Below are 21,685 nucleotides of genomic sequence, written 5' to 3' on the forward strand. Positions count from 1 at the left end.
TCTCCCCCCCCCTCTCTCTCTAATATACGCTCTATATTTTTTATATTAAAATTCATCTCTCTCCTTTTCCTTTATTAGAAAATTTGTCCAAATAATGTTAACTTTAAATTAAATAGTGGAACTGAGATCAGTATTTCACATGTAAAATAAGGTGATACTACATCGAGTAAATTTATAAAGTAAGTATTAATAGTCCCAATATTTTGAAATCATGAAGGTTCAAGCTAAACTTTTAATGTCGGGGAGTGAAAAGAGAGGCAGAGCATATCCCACTCCATTTTATAGTCTTAATGTGATGTTTTTCCTAAAGAAAATAAGTTAAATTGAAATAATAGAATAAACTTTTCTTCAGTCTCTTAAAGTTTATTATAAAAATATTGATCTTTATTGTCCACTTAACATGCATATGTACCTTAAAAGTTTTTTCTCATTCGAATTTGCTGGGAAAAATGCATAACTCAGTTCAATCTTGCCCTTAAAGCCGTCCAATATAAACACAAGAAGAGTGAAAGACATCTACGCTGTAACCCCATTTCTTTGAAGTAAGGCAGTTTCGTTAACATTGGAACTTTCAAATTATTGTATTTCAAGATGAGTCAACTAATTATTTTACTGTTTTTTTCTGTAGACAGTAATAGCATGACCAACTCACTAACAAAGTTTCGAATCACTATCTTAAAAATTAAATTATCAATAGCCTTACTTTTATCGTAATTATCAAAATAAAACTTTTAAAATTTTAGTATGCATTTGCTCTGATTTACCTTACAATTATACAATAAGGATTGCCCGTTCTTAATCAAGTTATGGGTAATTATCTTAATAAGACGGTATTGCGGTATAGTATTGGAGATATTAAATGGTAAAATGTTTTATTTTTCCAACTTAATCACTTAAAAAACATATAAAAAAGCTGAGCTAGGAAATGGAAGATATCAGTTGCAGTTCTATTGGAAACATAGAAATCATGGTCTAAGATCAGTTTTATATTAAATATGGAATGTGCTTTTGTATACTTATTTTCTCAATTTCTTCTTATTTTTATTTTCAAGTTTTATCATAATTGTTGTCTTCTACTCCTCCATCCAAATTTTGAAATTTTGATCAGACTTCAGTGCTTTGAGGTGGGAGTACAAGATTTGGAAGAATACGAGAGGATAAGAAGGTTACTTGAATTCTAAACTTTTTATTGTGGAATATAACTATCGATTGTATATAAGAGAAATAATTGCAAATAAAATATATTTATTTTATATCTGTGTTTTTTTTTTTAGCTATATATATATATTTTGTTCCTGAAATATTATTCGTATTTATCTCTAAACAAATATTATGATTTTAAATATTATTAGAATCCAAACATGGTTATGTTAGATAATTTATTATCAGGCGTTTGCGCCAACAACACGCAATTAATTTGTGCTTTTCTGTAATTTTAATTTAAAAACTGCAATTCTAATCTCTAGCTATAGAAACGTTTTTCCGCCTTAAGATTGAAAAGAAGATCAGGTAGCCACGGACACATAGATAAGGTACAAATAAAAAATACAATCAAAAATATTTCTACCTGTATTTTATCCTGAAAATTAACTTAAGAACTTCTTCAATTAAACTGATTAAAATTATTAATAATTTTCCCAATGGACATACATTTGTGTAACTCCACATTCATTTCTACGTATCAATATAAACACGATCATCGTGGAATTAATATTTTCATAGAAGGCACTGGGTACAGTTTTCTTCAATTTTTTCTCCACATATGATGTACTCGGTTTTTCGATTTCTTAGGGAATGTTTTTCTCTATTTTTGAGGACTCTTTATTACTTTTACCGTTATTTTTCTTTAAAATACTATCCACAACAAAGTGAGTTAGATAAATAACTTTTTTTTTTGTCGGCCAAGACTCCCATTGGAGTCCTATACTGACTAACTATGGTCGAGGATCAAGTTTTTCATCTTGTGGGATCGCAACTCAATCAAAAAAGTGAATGCCCCAGGCTGGATTCGAACCGGCGCCGGCAGCAGATCTCAGATTGGTAAGACTGGACCTAGCCACCTAAGGAGGGCCCAGCTAAATAACTTATATTATATTTACAGTGATAAATTCATAGGAAATTTAAGTTTTAAATACATATAAACTCACTATGTTTAACGTCATGGACAAACTATAGTGTTTTTTTTTTTGTAAATTAAGTCTGTTATTGATCAGAATGATACTAAAAAAAAAAAAAAAAAAGGAAAAAGGGTATTTGATACACTACGTTTGATGGCAACTTCGATACTGATCTTTATTGTAGGAGCACCTCCTTATATATACATTCGATCAGAAGATTTCACCTGTCAGCTGATAATAGCACTCAGGCCTTTAAATTATATACGTCTTTTGAACGCTTTCCGACGTTTACTAAAATGCTACACTTAGTTTATGATGTTTACCATTGCAAACACTTAAATATTAAATTAAGTAACACACTAAATGTCTTACTACTAAATGCTCGAATTTTCTTGAATTCACAGTGTTGCCAAATTCAAGAAATTATCGAGACCTTAATGTTCCCAAAGTAACCGATCTAGCTCGAACCAGATATCACTCCTTCCATTACTAACTCCCTAACCACTCAAACCCCCTAGTTTCTAACCTTGCATCCTCTTCCATTCCTGACAATCATCCGAGCCTGCTAATGTAAAATGTCATTAGAGTGCTACCAATGGGTAGTTGCTCTACACGCCTGTAACACTCAATTTTAACTAAGATCAAATTTACTGAATGTATTATATAATATACAGTTGTCAATTTCAATAAAGATATTAAAAAAAAAAATTGTGTTCCGAGGAAGCGCATCACTACAAGCCATACCAACCAATAAGGCAAAAACATAAAATACGATGAATATCGTACAAATTAAAACAATAAACAAATATGAATGGAATATGGTCCGGATGCGGTAAAAAAAAACTCAAATAGTAGATAATTATACTATTTTATTGAGCCAACGTTTCGCCCCACGTTGCAGGGCTTCGTCAGGGCTAAAAAAGATACAAACACTATAGTTACAAAAAGGAAAAAAATAAAAAAACATAAGTGTAAAATAACTGGGGTATAAAATGTAAAAACATAAGATATAATTAGAAAAATTAAAGGTTATAAATAGTAAATGAAAAGGGTAATAGTGACAGATAGATAAGAGAAGAAATATTAAAGAAAGTACAAATAGAGAGATGAAAAAAAAAAAATATAAAAACCAAATGATGAGACAGAATGCATACCTGTTTTGACGGCAGTCAAAAACAAAGTGACAGTTGGTATTGGGAGGAGTGGGGACGGCAGTTATGCCACAATAACGAAAATAATTTGTAAAGTAAACATAGTAAAAAAAAAAGTTAAGTCTTCTTTGTGGAATTACATATATATATAATACGGTAGTATCGATCCCTTTTGCGGCAGTGAGGAGAGATAGATTTTGATGTGGTATCAACAGAAAATGTGGTATCAACAGAAAGGCAAGCGACGAACCTTAATTTCGAATCATAAATTCTTACTGGAAATTTAATAAACGTTATTTAAAAAAAAGTGAGAGGTCTCAAAACCTGACAGGAGTTGAGTACTCAAACATACCCAAGTACGTTTCAATGGAATGATAGCTCATGGATTAGGCAGGTTAGCTTGCACAGCGCCATGGTTGCCATGGTATAGTTACGCAGTGGTTGAGCTAATGGCTCAGCCGATTTATATTTTTATGGCTCAAATGATTCAACTAGATAGCGTAAAAGTTTTGAAACAAGTCGTCTTTAGTCTGTCGGTCCGTGCTTATGTAACAATATTAGCACAAATAATTCGTAGCCCTTAATCATATGCTCATGTATAGCCTATCTATGAGGTCTCAATTAAGGGTTAATATTAGTTTATGGATAACTGAAGATAAACTGTACTACTGGAGTAATATTTTCCAGTAGGCCAACTAAATTACTTACTACTCTAACTGTTACTTAAAAATTAGACTTTCTTGATAATATTGTATTGTTCATACGAATGAGCTCGATATCCTATGTATTCGAATGAATTAAAGGGAAGGAACATATCTAATGCGAGAATTCTCACAGGATTAAACTAGTTATTATTAGTGCACTTTCTTATTCTAATCAATAATTAGAATAATTTAAATTTATTTATTTACTACCAGATCGGCCTTACATGAGTGATATAACCGTTACATTTTTTTTTTTCTAACAATTTATTATAGTGGGGTATAATTTCGTATGAAAGGCACCCCTAACTATATACAATGTTATAATTAAAAAAAAAAAGGTAAAATGTATAGATAAAAATAATACTTCTTAGTAAAAGATCAAAAGTAAAATAACGACATTCGTAGACCTATCAAAACAAACAATTGCCCTCTAATGAGTAAAAAACAGAACAAGTTAATTTTTTTATTTATTTATTGATATTTACAACTGTATAAAAAAATACAACAAGTAAATTTGATCATAATGACATAATAATATGATACAGGATGTAGAGAAACTACTCAGTAGTAGAACTCTAAAAACAGTTTACAATATAAGGTCACGAGGCCATCTTCTTTTCAGGCGCCTCGGAGGGATTACCAGGAATGGAAGAGGAAGCAAGGTTAGAAACTAGTGGGTTTGGGTGGTTAGGGAGTTTATTATGGAAGGAATAATATCGGGTTCGGGCTAGATCGGTTACATAAGGAACATTTAGGTCTTTATGGATACAAGTTAATTTAAAAAAAAAAGACGAAGAGAGGGAATAGTAATAATGATAAATAAAATAGAAGTAGTGTGAATAATAGAATTAATAATTATAAAATTTATAACAGAGTGTCCTTCATCAGTCTAGGATTCAGTCATCGGGTTGAGGTTGGGTTTCCCAAGTTGTAGGTAACTGCTCCTTTAACTGTCGGTAAATGGAAGTGGAACTTTGAAACCCGTAGAATCCTAGTTACTTCCTTATACTGTTTTACGGTATTTAGTTGTGTTGCTGGGGTTCCCGAGGCAAAACTAAAACGATTATTAAATTTTCTTGTACGATTCATCCTCGGGATACCCAGGGACGCTTTAGAGGGTGGCATCCGACACAAACTTTTACTTAGCGTGTTTGGTTGCTTAATAATTTTAATGTACAAGATCACCCGCCGCCTGAGGCAACCCGACCTTCCCCTAACCTCCTACTTCTAAATCTCCAGTATGCAAAAAAGGATTGGTAAAGTTACCTATTAAAGTGAACAAATTTTTCTTATGGTCGTTTTAAATGTTTTTGAAGTCGCTGAGGTCAATACAAATAGTTTAAAAAATGATCCATTACTATATGTATGTATGTGTTATAAAATAAATATTCACTAGAATTAAAGATTGAGATTGTAGAAGTTTAAAGTTGACGAATAAAAGAAATCATTACAAGCCAATCTTGCAAAGTAACTTAAATTCAAATTTTATTTATTGATAAATATTACAATCTGCCATTTTTGGGCAATAGGTGATGGTGATAACTGATGACATTCATACTAAAATAAAAAAAAAATAATAACAATAAAAAAAATTAATAAAAGTAACATAAAATAAAATAAGAATAAAATAAATAAGTAAATGAAAAAAAAAATAAAATCTCTCTCTTACAGAAGGATAAAAATCAAACTATGTACATGAAAAAAAGTAATAATATTTATAATAAGAAAATAAAATACCTGAGGATCCCCGAGCCCACTCTATCCCTACGTGTGAGGGGTAGAGCAGGGCTCTTTTATCCTCCCAGCGTATCACTCTCACCGCGTCACTGGCAATAAGCCAGTGGAGGCTGAGTACGTACGCTAAAGCCGCAAACACTCAACTTGAGTGGAGCATCTGACCACTCCTAGAACTCAAATTGCCAATTTTTATTATACAATAAGTATCTTGGTCACTGCCGTTTCGATCTTCGAGGTGGATAGTAGGGATGGGTGGAACTAGATTTGGATTAAACCAATGGATTAGGATGATTAGAAAAATTTATATCGAATTTTGAGAATTAAGATGGTATGAGGTCAACGACAAAAGGGTTATGAAGGTCATGGTGTAGTGTTTTGTTGGAAACTTAATAGGGTGCATTGACTATAGTTCACAGGATTTTGAATTGAAAGGATTGGATACGTATGATGTTCGATGGTTTAGCTGTTCCCCAAAGTTCAAGTCCATAGTTCCAGGTAGGTCTGAGTATAGTCTCATAAATTAGAAGTTTGTTTTCTATTGAGAGATGAGATGTCCTGCTGAGCAGTCGGTATAGTTGGTTGAATTGTCTGTCGAGTTCTACTCAAAAACTAATCGAAAAAAAAATGTGTATTATAGTTTATAGCCATATTCCGCATGATTCAAAATAAATTAGAACATAGACATTGATGAATCAGCATAACAACATTTGCAGTTCTTTTGGGTGTAATTTAATGGATTTGTTTTCTGAAGGCAATGTGGTGCTACCAATAGCTATGTCAACAGGATGTGGAATAAATCTTTACTTATTGATGCAGGAGACTGTTCTAATGCAAGGTACAATTTAAAGTTTCTTAAATGTTTGTTAATAGGCTTTTGGAACACTTCTGTTAGGAAACTATAACTAAATATTTCAAAACTCCTGGGCAGTGGTATAGTAAGTTGTAATGTAACAGACCATGCCATGGGTTGAGATACAAATGAAAGCTTCATTAATTTTCAAAGAGTACCAAAAAAAAACATCTTGCCGTATTTCCATCATTGATAGATCTAAAACCTTTCCTGGTTTATTCATTCCAAATTAAATATTGAACTGATGTTGCATCTCTTTCTTTGTTTTTTTCGTCATTACCTCATTATCTTTCGCACTTATACATATATGATTTTAGGATTTTCTTTATGAGGGGATCCACTGCACTAGATCCCACTAGTATTGAAAATTCTTACCTCTTCCTTTAAATTGTTAATATTTCCCATTTTTCGAAAAAATAATTAAATTAAGTTTTAATTTTAAATTTTAATTGCAATAAAGGCAATTGAAATAAGTTATAATCTGACAAATAACTCATTCCGCCGCCTCTCCCACTAACTAGCGAACCAAAAACAACCCCACTATTGAATTTAATAATAGTAATGATAATAATAATGATTCAGATTTATTGTATCCCTATAAAATATATTACAAGCTAACTGTGTTGATTAGGGAGAGGGGTGACTCAATGAGTAAGGTACTGTGCTACCAACTCCAAGGAATCCGGTTGTAGCAGATAATTATTTATTCTGTTATTATAGTCGTGAGACAAACCTGTGGGTTCAGGAGTCCTGCGGGGTTGAAACCCTGACTTCTCATGAGCTGTAGCGGTATATTTTTTTTTTTAGCTGTCTTGATTACATAGTTGGGATAATAGTGGGTGAAATAACTGCAGGTTTTTTTTATGCCCGCATCATCTATTTAGTCTGTATTTCATCTGTCTGTATCTGAATCGGCCCATCTCGAGTCTCTCGAAGCTGTAAATAGAAGTACTGTCCTCTTTAAGTATCCTAAAGTTTGTCTGTTCTTGCTTCGTCCGTAATATCCCCTCTTTACCATAAGAAGGCGTATTTATCTCTTCAAACTTTTGCTGGAGGGAATTTCGGATAAGGGCTTCTCCCTCAGAAGCTGGCCAATAGAAATCAATTACTTTCTTTAAGAAACCATTCCCAGAGGTCTTGATAATAATAATTACTTTTATTTAAAAAAAAAAAATACAAATAAAGTATCTGAGACAAAAAAGACTACAGTAAAGTAATATCCGTTAGCCGGATGTCGACTGAACAATCAAAACAAAAACCTTTATAGATTTACCAAAAATACAAAAATGTTATGTTATGTTACATAGCTTTATACTTACCATACGTAACTAAAGAGAAAACAAATAATAATAAAATAAACTAATAACATCCGAAGAACTAAGAAGAGTTAAGAATTAATTTTGTACCAAATAAATAAAATTTATTAATTAAAGTAATGATGATATATAAGTATGATAATTATGAAAAAACAAAAACAATTTTTGTTTTATAACTTAGTAATTAAATATGTAGTTAAAAAAAAAAATAAAACTTATATTATAACGAATTAAAAATAATATACTATACAATCAACTGATATATGTCTGAAAAAGTTGTAAATTGTTTTTGATTAGACCAGCCATTCCTTGCAAATTTAATAATATGGATTGGTTGACCATTACCAGAATTACACTCACACAACTAATAACTCACATAGATCCCATTACTTTTCTATCCAAGGATAATAATTCAAAAATATAAATCATCCTATCGATTTGAAGAGCCATTGCATATTATTAAATGGGAGAACATGTGGACCCAGAGATCTTGACAGCTGGTTGATTGGATTAAGCCTTCCAAGACAATGCACTATCATCTCTTTTTCGACCTAAAAGCTTCCTAGAAGCTTTCTATGAAGGGCATCCTGTTTTCTAATACCAAATAGACCCTTGTTTTCAGGAGAACTAATGCCCCTAGTATCTAAGACTACCCACTTCTTCCACCTAGGATTATATTCGATAATTAGATTACTGATTTAACATATTTATTGGTCCATTGTTTTAGGATGGTTTATGTAATTAATAATACCAACTTCAATGATCCAAATTTCTCCCAACTTTTTATCTTAAAAAAATTCCAACATTTCGGCTCCAAGGCCATTTTTAAGGACACAGCCTAAATAATTGAATTGCCACAATTTAAATAGTCTTTGTTTTACAAACTAATTTCTCTGGTCATATATAAACCACACAATCTCAATACAAAACTATTCTTCTAAATTTTTTTTTTCTATTAACCACGTTAATAATACTAAAAATAAAACCTTAATAAAATCGTAGATTAGTTGGTTATTAAGGTAGGCCTAATTATTAGTATTATTTATGTGGTTAATACAAAAAAAAAATTTTAAAGCCGTACAAAACTATCGGTCTACAAACCGGTCTACGGTTGGAAGTTTTTACAAATAAAAAGTTTAGAGAAATTTGGATCATTGAAGTTGGTGTTATTATTAATATAAACCACTCTCAAACAATCAATCAATAAATATATTGATATAATCTAATTATCGAATATCCTAGGTGGGAGTAGTAGGTAGTCTCAGATTCTGAGTACAGCGGTTTAAATAAACAGAAAGCCCTTCATAGAAAGCTTCTAGGAAGCTTTTAGGCCAAATAAGGGAGGGCAGTGCATTGTCTTGGAAGGCTTAATCCAATCAACCAGCTGTCAAGATCTCTGGGTCCACATGTTCTCCCATTTAATAATATGCAATGACTCTTCAAATTGATGGGATGATTTATATTTTTGAATTATTGTCCTTGGATAGAAAAGTAATGGGATCTATGTGAGTTATTAGTTGTGTGAGTTTAATTCTGGTAATGGTAAACCAATCCATATTATTAAATTTGCAAGGAATGGCTGGTCTAATCAAAACAGTTTATAACTAATTCAGACTTATATCAGTTGATTGTATAGCATATTATTTTTAATTGGTTATCATATAAGTTTTATTTTATTTTTAACTACATATTTAATTACTAAGTTATAAAAGAGAAGATGGCCACGGGACCTTCTAATTTAAATTAATGTTTGAAGTACCACCAATGGGTGGTTCCTTCCCAAGATTTTCAAGTGTATATGTAACATACTACATATTTACCTATTGTATTATTTTGTACAGTTGTAAATTACATTAAATAAATAATTTAAAAAAAAGTTATAAAACAATAATTGTTTTTGTTTTTCATAATTATCATACTTATATATCATCATTACTTTAATTAATAAATTTTATTTATTTGGTACAAAATTAATTCTTAACTTATTTTTTCGGATAGCTCTTCAAATTGAGGGGAGAATTTATGTTTTAAGGATATAAATTATACATTGAAGTTGGTTTTATTATAATATTTAGAATGTCTGAAATGTTCAATACACTACTCTGAAATACAATTTTTTTAGGGAAAAAAAATTCAAAATGTTTTACTGTGTATACTTATCCTATTTTGACCGTTTTGTGACTTATAATTTTTTTATTGCCCGCCCAAGATTAAATCCTATGTTCTGTTATACTGTTGTACGGCGAAAGATTATGTAGGCGGTGTATAACTCGTAACATAGCTTTGGTTCCTGGAACCAATTTACCGAACTATAAATTTCCTTAAGCTAAGGTTACAGTCCTCTAGTATAATTTTAATATTTATAATTAATATAAATTCAATTTCAAATCAGTTTTAATTATTTTTATTACATAATTTTATTTGTAAGGTCCTTAATTTTCTTTTCGTCTTCAAAATTAAATAATCAAATCGTACATTATTTATTCCTAAGACTCACGATATTCTCATAGTGGTTCAGTTGGTCAAGAATGACTATATGATTTATAACTGATAGTTTGAATGTAATTGGATTATTATTTACGAACAGGGTAAAAATAGAAGATAAAGCTTCTAAAAAAAGTATAAGCTTTTATTAAATTTTCCTAAGCTCTTTAGAAAGTGTATTAAACCTTTTAGAATCGCTTTGACCTTCTCTGTATTTATCGTGTACATGTTGGCTATAATCAATTTATCTTTCCTTAGCCAAATGGCTTGAATATAGCCCCAGAAATATTCAATTGAGAATCAATCGAAATCATTTTTTAACCAGAAAAAAAAATTGGATGATGGAAATGAATTGGTTGTGGTTGACAAAAAGTTTAGGTGTTAAACGCAATACAACATTGTTTTAAAATTAAATAAAATTAAAAACATAATTGAAAATTTACTTATAACTTTTTAATAAATTATACTGGATTAAATTTTTACTTCTAATAAAGGAACAATTATATACATGAAATAATATAGATATTACCTTGAGTGAGAATGGATGGTTCAGGGAAAGTCCAACGGAGTCGGGAGTCGCTTTTCCGCTTCCCCTTTCTTCATGCTGTAATAATTAATTTACGTTTAAATATCACAATAACCATAAAAACATTGTGATATAAAATTAGTCAATACTTTTTTACATGTTCGGGAATTATTGTAACGCATCCTTCAAATATTATGGTTTTTACTTACTAAAATTTTTAAATGATCAAATAATTAAAAAGTTACTTATAATGAGTAAATAAAATTTATTTTATCTCTATTAGTGTGTTAAATCAGAAATTAATTAAAACACTCACAAGAGGAGACAATGATTTAATGAAACTTTTTCTTGTGATAATGGATCGAAAAATATTAGACACGTGTATGTCGGTGGGTCGAGAAAAAAAATATTGTATATAATTTTAGAATTTTATATTGTCGTGTTTTGCCTGTCTTCTGTGTGTATTCGATGGTTATAATATGCTAATAGATTTTTTTTTTAAATGAAGAATAAGAACAATATATTGTTTGTTGTATTAAATAATTTTAAATATATTAAAAATCACAAAAACAAAATATGATTTTCAAAAAGGGTCAAGAAATTGCGACATCCTTAAATAAGTATTTTCATATGAATCAAAATTATAAATTAATTGATTAAAATTTGAAAATTATAAATTGGGTCTAGATTTTTGGTGGATAGTTATGACCTCCGTTCTCGAAAAAAATCATAACTTCTCACAATTATGTTCTAATTCAACACAACTATAAATGTAAGAAAGATGAATTTCCGTTTTCCCACCCATATCAATATCTTTTAGATTTTATTCTTTATATGGGAGAGAAAGTGGTTTAAAGTAAAGGAACATTTCTCAAACATTTTATTTTATATCTCCGGTTCTATTGTTTCCATAGGTGTGAATTTTATTATTTCGCGCAGTTTAGATGACCTTTTATGATATATTTAAACACATGTAATATGTTATATGATGATATAGAAAATTTCTAAAATTATATAATGGGGTTTTAAAAAAAAATTACCATTTTTCAACCAAATATTTGTATTATTATTTCTTTGATATAAAATACAATTAATACTGAAAGTATAGTCCATTGTTATCTACCATCATTGGCCATATGCTGGCTAGTTGCCCGATCTCACGCAGATACCATTCTTCGGGATGGCTGTCAAAGAACTCTTGGACCGCAATTTCAACTTTCGCAAAATTATAAATTCTTTTCCCTTTAAGGAAATGGGCCATGGATCGAAACAAGTAGTAATCCGTTGGTGCGAGGTCTGGACTATATGGTGAATGAGGCAGGAGTTCGAACCCATGAAGTTCTTTAAACTTTTTTATGATTCAACGGAAAGTATGAGGACGAGTATTATCTTGTTGGAATAAAATTCCTTTTCGGTTGATCAAAGCAGGATAACGCTCTGACAACTGTGCGTACAATCTTTCCACTTGTTCACAGTAGAGTTCAGAATCCATAGAACATCTATCAGGAACAAATTCGTGATGAATAACACCTTCAAAATTCAAAAAAACGCAAAGCATGGATTTTTTTTTTCAAATTGCCCCTTGCAGCAACCGAAAAAGCAGTTTGGCCACGATCTAGCCACTGCTCACGGGTATTCAGATTTCATTACGAGATTCGGTAAAATATCATACCAAGCGTTTTTCAATAAATTTTCACAAATTTTAACCTCTTAGCTGTTTGCTGAGGAGTATGTTCGTGAGGGATCTATGTATTGCTCTTTTTCACCTTCCCCATTGAGAGTAGATGGCGACGAACAGTATCTTTCGACAAACCACACTCCCTGGCAAGTTCGCGAGTACTTGTGGGCGATTTGACTCAACAGCTTCCTGCAGAATCTCATCAATATCCATTAATGGTCACCCGGAGCCCTAAATTCTTCAAGCCAACGCCGCGCAGTGCTCTGGTCAAGGACACCTTCCCCTTCATATTTAATAATTTCACGAGTTGCTTCAGCGGCTGTGAATTTTTTTCCCAGTAATGCCTTAAAATTACAAGAATTTCGTAGAACACTGCCATGTTTAATCTTTGAAATAACTAAACTATGTCGAATGGGGTTAAATAACCTTAGAGAATGGTTTAAAGGGATTATTAACTATTAAATAGGATTAAAATATTTACAGCCCTTTGAAATCTTGGATTTGATAAAACGGTCATTTTTTTTTTTAATACACCCTCATACAATATATTTTTTCTCGGCCCCTAGGGCGTATTAGTATGGACCATGGAATACATGCCTAATATTTTTTGACCTAGTATCACTGAGTGTCATTGAAATCGATGATGCTCCCACGTGCGTTATCTTCCCTTGCTCATTGTAATACTGAATAAAATTAGTAATATTTTTATAATTAATAACGTATCAATAACTCAATCAATTATGTATTGTTCTTAAAATATCTACGAATAGTGCAAAATTTCCTTTTCCTTTGAGGATGCCAAATTGTTAATAGCGCATCTCTTGTTTAATGGAAAAAATCCATTCTATTTTCGTTTTTGAGGTATCTAACACGACACTATTTTCTGTTCGTGTTTTATACATATATTTATTTATATTATGAAGAAGATGTTCAGGAGTACGGTCAGAAGAAAACAAAAAAAGTTTACAAATATTTATTTGCTGACGTTTCACCCCACTTTGTAGAGCTTCAACAGGGCTGTCCAGAGGCCTTTGCTCAGGTCAGTACGAGAACTGGTCACCAGTTCAACACTGGTCGTTCTATATTTCTATCGTCCTAAAAGTAATTAAAGGTAAATAATTAATGAAAAAAATCAGCTTAATAAAAAATACTCCTCTTCATTACTTATGATACTTATTCACAAGACAATAAAAAAAAAATCAAGATTTTAGCTGGGAATGAAGATTACACGTTTAATATAAACATTTACACCCAACGTACGGAGAACCAATCAGGGTCGAATAATTAATAGTTTAAATTATAAAGAATAAAAATTAAGAACGTGTATTAAAATAAAAAACAAAACAAAGTAGGTGAATTGAAGCACCCCATTCTGTATCTTCTTCCATTTACTTGGGCTGAGAAGGGTTTGACAGCAACTGTGGAGTTTGCGCCATCACAATTAGACTCCCACTGATCTCAGAGCTTATAAGTTTCCATTGTTGTGGCAGATAATTAGAAAGAAAGAAAATTTGTCTTGAGTGCGAATAATAAGAAACATAGATATACCATTCTTACACCACCACCTTTTATATCCTAAAAAAATTTAATTTACATTTATATTTGAATTTAATTTAACAAAATGATTTTTTTTTTTTTAATTTACAACATTCAAATATGGCTTATGACGTCAATCACGTGCTTTGAATTTTTTTTCTGGGGAAAATAAATAAAATAAAATAATAGTATACAATATCTTTCTAAGGGCCATATATTTATCAATATAGCAGTATTTTTTTGGCGGGGGACCCTTAACACTTCATTGAAATTTAATTCATGAATTGAATAACGTTATAGACCCCAAATAGTCCATTTTCAAATACAATCGTTATTATTAGACTGATTGTTTAATTTTAAATAAAATTCACTTTCAAATTATCAGTCAAATTATCGTCATTAACTTATCACACACGATAACACATTAAGTTGTCGCCAGAATTTAGAATTCTTCATGTAATTATTTCATCTTAGCATTATTCGTTTTTTTTTTATCTGCTGCAGTGTTTGTAACCTAACTGCAGTTAGGGAATTACAAATAAAAAGACCGAATACTGCATACAAGAAGTAGTAACATGAAGCATGAAAAATGCCTTTGATAATTTATGATTTGATGAAGTGAATTTTATTAACAACTAGACGAATAGTCTAATAGTATGGGATGGATTAGAAAGCAGAAAACTGAAGATTTGTGCTATCCAATTTATGAATTTTGCAATTGTAAAATTTTTAAAAATTCTAAAATAATATTTACTTTTTAAAAATAATTTTGATGATATTAAGATTAGGTAAATATTATAAATTCCCAAAAGTCATGATTTTAATTACTTATCCTACTATTTACCCAGAAAATTTGGTAGCCAAATCGTTTGAATTTCTTCCTATGTTTAGAGAACATCTGTCTTATTATTTAAAATATTTTTAAAAATTAAACAAGCACTTGGACCGGAAGAAAATTCTTAAATTGATGGTCTTCTGTTGATAATGAATTAGTGTGATTAAATTACTGATGAATCGTAATTATACTAAACAGAATATTTTAATTTTCCAATAATATAAATACATTCTATTAGTTTATTAAATTAATATTCCATTAAAAAAAAACGCGGAGTAATACTGAATACGATTAGAAATATTTTTGCAATCAATAACTCAATAAATATGTTTTTTTTTTCAGCTTTTATTAGGATAGGAATACAATTATTTATTGTTTAATTAAATTCCAATTAAGTCTCAAACACTATTGTTTGTGTTTTTCTCACAATGTTTCAGTCAACCTGGCCATCCTCAAGGAAAATCTTAACTATAAATTCATACATCACATCCAAAAATTAAAAGGGGTTAGTAGACTGTTAATAAAAATGATTAAATTAGCCTATTTCGTCACGTTTTCATTACAATTGAAAATTTTCAACTACAGATTTACTTAATATTATTATCATAAATAATATTGTGTGATAGTAGTGTTAAGTTGATCTATAATTAAAAGTTTTAAATTTAAATGAAAAAGTGACATAACAGGTTAATTTAACTAATTGTATTAGACCTTAGTCCTTTAGCCTGAAAAACATTTTTAATAGTTGTGTGAATTTATAGTTGATGTTGGCCGAAGCGTTGGACATTTAAAGTATTGGTAAATAGTGTTTAACACTTAATTGGATACAATTTATTTTATTTGAACAATAAAACTAGTATCAAGAATTATTTAGGTCACGTTTCATCAAAACAAAGATCACAACCAGTAAAGTTGAGAATTGAAAATCAAAGTTAACACCTACAACCTTATATTTCAATCGAGTGAAGGTGTAGTTTGAGTAAAGAGTCAAAAAAGGTTTCCAAAAATATTGTAATGAACTTCATCTTTTTTTTTTTAAACAGTCTTGATTTTTTGGTAATCATCCAATGAAACTTTTCACAAGTCAAGTCAAAATTTACATCATCACCTTTTAACTAACAGATTATATTTGAACAGTCTGATAATTTCCACTTTTATAGCGTCTCAAATTGGCAATATTTCGCTGTTTTACCACCTTCAAAATAATTTCAAATATTAATACACATTGTTTCACGGCATCCCAATTATCCTCAGTCGAGGAGTACATTACAGTTCCTTTATTTCAGTTTAAAGATTAAAGGAATATTCACAAAAGAGTCGACTGAGCCAGCACAACTCAACCAACCCCCTCCTCATCAGGCTCAGTCCATTAGTGGTACCTAATTAATTTTAATGAGCAACAAAAATAACAACTGGCTATCAGGAGCTAGAGTCGCTAAATCCAGCATCTCGGAGGCAGTGCCTTGAGAGAGATGTTGTAATAGTAAATATCGTTTGTCTAATATAAAACTAATTAAAAATTAAAGATTACATAAATAAAAACTTATATTAAACAGTATATATATATATGTATATGTATAGGAAATATTATCGGGGGTGATGGTAGCAGCATGGTAACGCGCCTATCTGCGAACCCAAAGGTTGCGAGTTCGAATCCCTGGCCTTATCCTGGGTTTTTTCAAACATATGATTATACAATATTAACTCACAGCTTCCTCCCGGGCATTTGTAAGGCCCGTTAGCCAATGGATGGCACTCACAAAAATAGGCGTGGGAGTGACGAAAACACCCTATGATATGAAAACCACACCTTGCACTCCACGGTATGTCCCGCCAATAATAATTTAAAAAAATAATAGTAGGAAAGATTATCAACATTAGACCCAGGAAGTCAGATCCTTTATTAAACAATATTTGATGTAGCATGATTTTAATATAAAAAGAATATAGGCAAAATAAAAACCTGTTGCCTATACAAAAAAAAAAATTATTTCAAGAACAAATTCACCCCCCCCCCCACTTCTTAAAATTTATTTATTAACTTTAAATTCCATTATGTTTTAACATTTCATTTTTTTAACTCCATCACCTAAAATTTATTATATTCTTTTTATTCTAAGGTTGAGTCTAATAAAGATATTTAGTTAAGGACGATGACGTATTTTGTGAAAAATTAAATAAGTTTTATTGGAATGGTGGAAATTGAAGATAGTGAAAAAATATTCTTAGTAAAAAAATATTTTTACTTTTCTTCTTCCAATTATTATATATTTTTGTTTTTACTTATTTTATTAGTTCCCAAAGCGTTCGGAACGTTGTGGATTCCCAACTGGGGTATTTAATATTTATTTTTCGGCGGTCCCCAAAAATGAATCTTGACACTCCCACCTTGGTTAGTACGCGGCGGCAACCTAGGTAGTCACCAGGGATTGGTAAAAAGGACCACGAGGCCCACTTGTCGGACTTGTTCCCCCCACCTTATTTTATTATTATTATTTTATTTAATATTCTGATATAATTTTTTATTCATTTTTCCGTTTATATAATATTTATATACGGTATGATTGAATACTTATCACCTTAATATTGCTCTTAAGTAATACTAATATTGGCCTTGAGTGTGGCAGATAGTATTATTCACAATAAAAGTTTTCCAAAAAAAAAAAATTGAAGTTAAAAAGAGAAGTCATGACAGTTACAAAAATTGAAGCAAAATAAAGAAACACCAAATAACAAATAAAGTTATAGATAGGAAAAATGTTATGCAAGATTATGAAAAGTTGAAGATGAGCTGGTATAGCTCACAAAGTTCCATTATAATGAAGATTTGATGAACTGAAAAGGGTGGTATTTCTTCTTTGAAATAATACAATTAGTATATAAAATTATAACCTTTGAAAAATAATTAATAGAAATTAAATTTTTGAACGAAAATAAATAAAGAATCTAGTGCGCTCAAGCACAAATTTTCTTCTTACTTTGATATGAAATGAATCCTTGTACGATTCCAAACAGCTATTATTTAGCATCACAATGCTTCTCTAAATTAAACATAAATTATTATTTCTTTTATATGCTGGTTAATTAATTAATGATCTAATTTATTTCTTATTTTATCGATTCAGTTTATAGCAGTTAATAACAGTATATAATTTCTTGGAAAAATGGAATTTAAGGGACGGTGCTGAAAAAAAAAATTGTTAACCTACTTTACTCGAAGCCACATTACGTTTTTATAATTGTTTGTGAATATAATATCGTTTAATGAAAGCACAAATATATTTTTCTCATCTTTCAGAAAGAGGAAAATCGATTAATATATAATAACCGAAGAAGAAACGTTTACTTTCTAAGCTACACTACAAAAACATTTAATTTTATTCATAACTTTTCTGCCGGAGAAATTCCCGTAGCTTTAAACCTTCCCAGGACGGCAGGAAAGATTAGGAAAAAACAGCATGCAAATCGACCCAGTGATTCAAAAAGTTTATTCTGGTCAAAGATTCCAGCCATTACCTTATATATACATTTCACATATAGACAAGTGAATGTTAAATCTATTATCATTAAATACTTTATGTCAGATGGTTATTCGTAGACACGTGACCTTAAAAATTTTATTTTCGTTTAAAAACTAATATCCGAAATTTTTCATGAAGGCAATAGTTCTCCTTATCATACATTTTATACATAAATAAGTGAAAGCAAAAATACATATATAATGTGTTGAAGTTTTTTCCTTTCATGTAAATCAGATCTTTATTATTTTATATCGATGAGATATGTATTATAAGTTTCTTTATTATTGTTATGGAAATACCAATTTCAAGTGAGGTCTTAGAAGTTTTGATGAAATTGCCGAAATGGCGTAGTTGAGTCTTATAATTTCAAAAGTAAAATTCAATTCTACTGTCTTCTTATGTTTCCCTCTTAATTATCATTAAGGTAAGTTGTTTAATATAAGAACGTCAATCATATATGTTATTGTATTTTATATTTCCATATTATTTGTAATCAGTCCATAAATAAATAACAACAGGGAATTATATACATTTTTTTTTTAATCTTCAACTATCACTTTTTACGGTTTCATGAATTAGTGTGATTAAATCACTGAAGAATCGTATTTATATAGGATGGAATATTTAAATTTTCCATTAATATAAATACATTCCATTAGTTTATTAAATTAAAATTCCATAAAAAAAAAAACTCGGAATAATACTGAATAAAATTAGAAATACTTTTGCAATCAATACCTCCAAGGTTCCAAAAAAAAGAAAGTAAATTATGACGTCCTGTTGTTTCAGCCCTTTCTTGCAAAGTAAAAACAAACTGTGTTTATAGGTCAAAATGTTTATAAAAAAAAGAAATTTTAGAAGTATTGCACTATCTATGAAGATTATATGAATAAATAAAATAAAAATTACGGTGCGTTTCTTAACCTGCTTCCTTTACTTTCTAATGATAGCAATAAATGTAGTTCATGAAGGGGTTTTGACTTATACAATGATTATACGTTAAAAAAACAAGAAATGCAAATTTTCACATTTTCATATTTGTCAAGCCATTTAACTTAAATCATGTTGTATCTGTTCCATCACTTCTCAATGAATGAGATGGTATATTGTTCGACATTTATTCTTAAAAAAATCCTATCTGACTTTACCATTGAAGTTAAAAATGAAAAAATAAATCACACTCAAACGGATATACAAGGTTGATTTTGATTTGTTGGCAACAAACAATTGTTGGAACTTTATTGAATTTTTCTGAGTCATAGCAGTGGTGAGTGGTCTATTTTTTGGGCGAATTATTGCTTTTCTAACCTCCTACAGTTCTTGTCACCTAATTCTGTAATATGGCGTATTTTATATTTTTTGGAATTTTGTAAAAATTTTAAATTGGTGAAAATTTCCATCCGACCCTTCCTCAGGGCTAAAATATAGTAATCTGCATTTCAGTATTAACATGAAAGTAGTTGGTAAATGAAAAAAAAAAAGTTTAATTTTTGCTTAACAATTATATAAAATAATATATATAAAATCGTAAAAAAATATAAAACTGAAATGGAATAAATTAATTTTTTATTATCTTTTTTACTAATAAAATTTTATTTTTACTCGATATTTTGTTTTTAGGAGGTTACAACTCTGAGATCATATATGGCTGAAGTATTTATAATATAATAATAGAGCGATTCTCGGGAGTGAAGTATATAATATTATTTACTATAGTTGATAAATTCTAAGAAATCTGATAGAATCGATTTGGTGCTAATCGATTTTGGAAATCAATTGAGGCCCTATCAGGAATCTGACAAAGGGCCGGGCTGGAAAGTTCGCAGTTGCCTGTTCACAAACTCACATTGTGTAGCGTTACGGATAAGGTGAACACAAAGCTAACTTAATAACAGATAAGCCGGTCTGTATCTGTGTATGAGTCTCAGTGTACTGGTAAAATTAAAAGCTTTCCTCAGAACAGTTTATAACGTTCCATTTTCTCTTTGGGCACCATTTAGGAAATTGTTTTGAAATCCATTAGAGAAAGGAGACGGTGTTTTTTTTTTTTTTTTTTTTTTTTTTTTTTTTTTTTTTTTTTAATGGTTTGGATCCAAATAGAAAACTTAAGAATATAGTACATATACTATATTTTATCAATCACGGAACATTAAATAATTGATTATTTATTTTACATTACAAAAAAAAATAGACGAAATAAATTTATAACTACTTTCAACAGTACTTAAAATACAGTTCCAGACTGAATGCTGTTAAACGACTTTCGAGTTTTAGTATTAAAAAATATATATATAAAAACAGTGTTTTTCCTCAAAAGAGAATGTCAACTCACTCACTTGAATATATTTAAGGTTTTCGAACCCATAGAGATTGGTATAAGAAAGTTCAATAAACAAGTATATGACATGGTGATTAATAGAATCGAAAGCGTTTTTGAAATCGATATAAAACTAATGATTCATATCTTTGTAGTCTAAACTTTTCTTTAATATTCACCAAACGGAAAATATCTGATGAACAGTTGGAAGTTTCCATTTAAATCTAAATTGAGAGTCTCCGCTGATTTCCTCATTCCGTGATTTGACAAGTAAGAATGAGCTTTAATATTTCCCGATAGTTAAGATCCGTTCTTAGGGGCGTTTTAAATATTGAAGTAGGAAAAGATTCCTTCCATTCTTCACTTTTTTTTTTTTTTTATAATTTTTACGATTAGATATTTTATAAATTAATATTATATATAATTTTTTGTATATTAATATACCTTTTAAATTTACACGATATTCTTCTTTTTTAAAAAGTTTGTTTTACCTTAAAAAAAAAAACTTGATGTTTTGGGATTGCATGAAATCTAAAGTATACAGCATACCATAAAACTGAAAGAAGTATAGCAGTAATTTATTTCATTAAAAGTTCTCAGAAAGAAGATATAAAAAGTGGAAACTATTAGTATTCTATACTTCGTGCCTCACATTATATCGAAGCATAATACCTATATCATGGAGTCAGCAAAATTTAAAAATTATTTTCTACTTGATCAGGCAATAATTCTTCGATTGATATTATTAGGTTCTAAGGAATTGGATTAATTTTTTTTTTTATGTGAGCGTACTGAAATTTTTGACATTTAATGAGTCCAAAAATTTGTATAATGCATTTAATATTTGTGTTGGGTCCCTAAAAAAGAGAAATATTAGATGAATGAAAGTGGAATAGAGAGAATAAAAATATAC

The 21,685-nt window shown here is 29.8% G+C and overlaps 1 protein-coding gene across 8 annotated transcripts in view; it reads right to left on the reverse strand.

Moving 5' to 3' along the window:
- The window catches only part of LOC106682458 (uncharacterized), a 291,824-nt gene that overhangs the window by 14,352 nt on the left and 255,787 nt on the right, over window positions 1–21,685 (reverse strand). For all 8 annotated transcript variants that reach the window (XM_067053724.1, XM_067053719.1, XM_067053721.1 and 5 more), the window contains one exon: window positions 10,889–10,963. The gene's annotated coding sequence lies outside the window, so the exon portion shown is untranslated. The remainder of the gene's footprint in view (window positions 1–10,888; window positions 10,964–21,685) is intronic.

This window comes from Halyomorpha halys, unplaced genomic scaffold (genome assembly GCF_000696795.3).
Source record: "Halyomorpha halys isolate HHAL.00 unplaced genomic scaffold, Hhal_1.1 Scaffold415.1, whole genome shotgun sequence".
NCBI classification, from domain to species: domain Eukaryota; kingdom Metazoa; phylum Arthropoda; class Insecta; order Hemiptera; family Pentatomidae; genus Halyomorpha; species Halyomorpha halys.